General features: G+C 36.8%; 1 long non-coding RNA gene across 2 annotated transcripts; it reads right to left on the bottom strand.

Annotated features, from left to right (window-relative positions):
- Positions 1-244: 244 nt before the first annotated feature.
- Positions 245-2,562, bottom strand: LOC104210896 (uncharacterized). Of its 2 annotated transcripts, XR_011403153.1 has the most exons (3): positions 2,228-2,562; positions 1,528-2,131; positions 245-1,150 (listed from the first exon to the last, which is right to left on the bottom strand). It is a non-coding gene; the product is annotated as an uncharacterized lncRNA (long non-coding RNA). The 2 variants fall into 2 exon arrangements; XR_706994.2 differs by having other exon boundaries at positions 1,141-2,131.
- Between the last annotated feature and the right edge of the window lie 811 nt (positions 2,563-3,373).

The following is a 3,373-nucleotide window of genomic DNA, read 5'->3' as shown; positions in this document are numbered from 1 at the left end:
TATAAGGAGAAAATTTTGCAGCTTTAAATAGTCAAAAATTCAGCCACTGAAGACCAAGAAGAAATTATCAAATTTATGAATCATTTCTCTATAAACATCCGTATGCTCTCTCTATCGACGTACGTACACTAAAACAGGACCATTCCCCCCCCCCCTGTGAAAGAACTAGAATTTGGCAGTTACTAGGAGTAAAGAGCAATATAACCTGTAATTTAAACTCTTAACTAGTTAGCATATAATAAACTACCAACAATGAATATTAAGCATGACATTACCTCTGCAAACGATCAAGACAATCACATGTACCAGATGTGGATATAACCAGTTTTTTTTGGTAATAACCAGTTTTCTATCATCTACAAAAGTTGCAATATCCAATTCCTAAAAGACAGCAAAAAATTAGATAGATCAAATACATAAAATAAAATTAAAGTGGTAAGACACCCTTGCAGGTATCAGGCTGATGATGCTTTCTTTAAGAGCAGCAACGTAAACTTTGGAACTTAAAATTTAGCCCTATGGCTCCAGCAATACACCAAACAATCAGGACGAGCTACAGCCACTAAGGCGGCAACACTTTGAAAGTATTCGAAGAAATAAAGAAGCCTCAATTTTAGACAGCTATTCCAACTGACAGTAATGACATAGCGAACACAGCTGACACTTTAAGCAGTAGAATATCACCTTTTTCCACTGTAATTCAGCAGCATCCCAAGTTGGTTGATCAGCTCGGCAGAGCCAGATACTTAACATTGATCTTCAACAAGTAGCTAGCACCATCCCAAAGCCAGTGGAGAGAAGAATGACATTCTATCCAAATACTGAAACATATTTGAGTACATACATATTCACCCCTCCAAGATTACAAAAAACTGCACTCGGACAATACTTCCCATTCAAATTCACTACTACATTACAACAATAGAACAGAGATTTTCCCACTAGTTCTACCAATCAACAACTGACTATTGACACTCTAACATGACACAGACTAATAAATATTAGGAAGACAGTGAACCATTTGAATAAAAAAAATCCACATTACACATTCGAATGACTTGTAAGTGGGTTAACAATCTCATTTTTTAAGAACCAACTAGGAAGTATGTCGCACGCCTGTCAACCCAAGGGAACATCATATTTGCAAAACCTAAATTTGAAAAACAAATTTACCCATTCATAAACGCATTTAAGTTATCAAAGTTGTCTGTTGTTACCAAATGTAGAAACATTTTTTCTTGCAAAAGAGTTTATTATTATACCCAGCTAGAATGTAGCCTCTATAATCTTGCACTTTACTATTCATTAAAGAGCATTTATTTTTAATAAACAACTTATTAGCCTGTCTAGCTAGCTTGGAATTAATATATAAATCTCATTTTTGACAATTAGATCAACACTGCCATCGTAGTCTAAGATGAGCATTAAAAATTAAGGACTGCTATTTGAAAGACTTACTCATGGAACGGCAATATGCTATATGCTAAGTTAAACGTAAATGTTAGTGGAGGGAATTCGTTCTTGTACCTTTGATTGGAGTGCTGGAGCAGATTAATCCTAGCATTAGCCCGACCGATGTCAAATTTAAGAGATGCACGAGTCACTTGCCTTTGAATAAAAGACCACCATTCAAAGGGCAAGTATCCAACAATCTGATGTGACGTTCTTGGTGGTATTGATCTTGCGTATAATATCTAGGGAACAAGGAAGAGAACAAAAGACAAGACGACACAAAGAGAGGAGCGCCAGGCAAAATCCCTGTGCCATCTCCTCTCCCGAAACAAAAAATAGAAACTTTATTGGGTATTGTGACCTGCCATGCGAGCGCACCCATCATGGCAAAGGTCGGGAAACAACAAAAATCTCACATGTCCTCTCTTTTTCTCTATGACTATATAACTAACTCGTACATATGCATGCGTATCAGAAAGGTTAATGCTCATCAATGATGCAACTCATAATAGACAACAAATTAAACAATGATAAACCTTTTCTAACAACCACAACCTCGCCGATTACCAACGGTTAATCGACCCACAGTTCAACAGTTGGAGCATAAATCAGATGTGATTAGTCAAGCAGCTCTACAGAACAGATATATGGTCAATATGAGCCGCATGTAGAATCAAATCTGCAACAAACAGAAACACCACAACAGATGTCAATAAATAGAATTTGGTCCAAAACGGTAGATAAATGCAAAAATAATAGAAACAAATAGGCTAACCTACAGAACCCAAGCAGCAAACGATGAAGCATCCAATCGACTTGAATAACCAGATTTGGTTGCTTTGGAACAACTACCAAGCAGACAAGAGCTACTCTTCCAAATTATGAAGCTTTCATCAACTCATTTCTCAAAGTCAAACGGTTCGTAACAAAACCTCCGGCCCAACAATCAAAAAGCAGATCTCCGATGGAACTCGAGACCATACTCAAACGGTAGATCAGCGAACGATCTACACAGATCTGAACACAGTGTCAGAAGCAGAGAAATGATAAGTACCAGATCTAAAGAGAAAAGATTAACGGTGGAGACGGAAGAGATTGAAAATGGGATGCGAGTTGATGAAGAGATGAGGCGTTATTTTATAGCGGGGTTAGGATGATCGGACGGTTTGGATTGAATGAGCTGGTAGATGATTAACGATTGAGATGCGTTGACTGATGAGTAGGGCTAAAGGCTGGCGATGAGTAGGTTACGGAAATATCTAGATAGCTATTGATATTGAATATCAGAGGAAGGTTACCGACCGTCGTTTTTTTTTTGACTAGGAAAGCTAATCTTCGTAACGTGTTACAACATGCTTCACGTTTGGCGTGTTACAACATTACTATAGACAATTAAAATTTTATTAAATTTAAATTCATAATTAAATTTGGATTTAATTTTAATTAAATATATTTTAGGCCAAATAAATATTATAGGTTAAAATATTTAAATTAATTATATAAATCTAATATATATAGATTAAATAAATAAGTTTTAATTCATTGGGCTAAAGTGATAAGCTTACTTTATTAAGCCCAAGATGACATCTTCCTAGAAGCCCAGTTTGGTGCCACGTGTCAAATGACGTGGCACGCCAAGTCAAACGGAAGAGCCAATAGGATCATGACATGTGTCAAAATGACAAGGCATGTCGAGTCACATTAATAGGCCAATGAAACCGTGACACATGTGGAAGTGACATGTTCCAGCCAATCAAATGCTGTCATGTCACACTTCAGTTTGATTGGTCGGAAAGAGTTTGTTCTTATCACAACTCCTCCCTTCCACAACTATAAATAGGGGTCTTCATAACCCAGAAAAGACATCAGAAGTTATAACAAAAAGCAAGAGAGATCTCGTGGATCAAACACTGCAAATTTC

This window comes from Nicotiana sylvestris, chromosome 10 (assembly GCF_000393655.2).
Source record: "Nicotiana sylvestris chromosome 10, ASM39365v2, whole genome shotgun sequence".
Lineage (NCBI taxonomy): Eukaryota > Viridiplantae > Streptophyta > Magnoliopsida > Solanales > Solanaceae > Nicotiana > Nicotiana sylvestris.
Note: the sequence above shows the minus strand (reverse complement) of the source record. Positions and strands in the feature narration are given on the sequence as shown.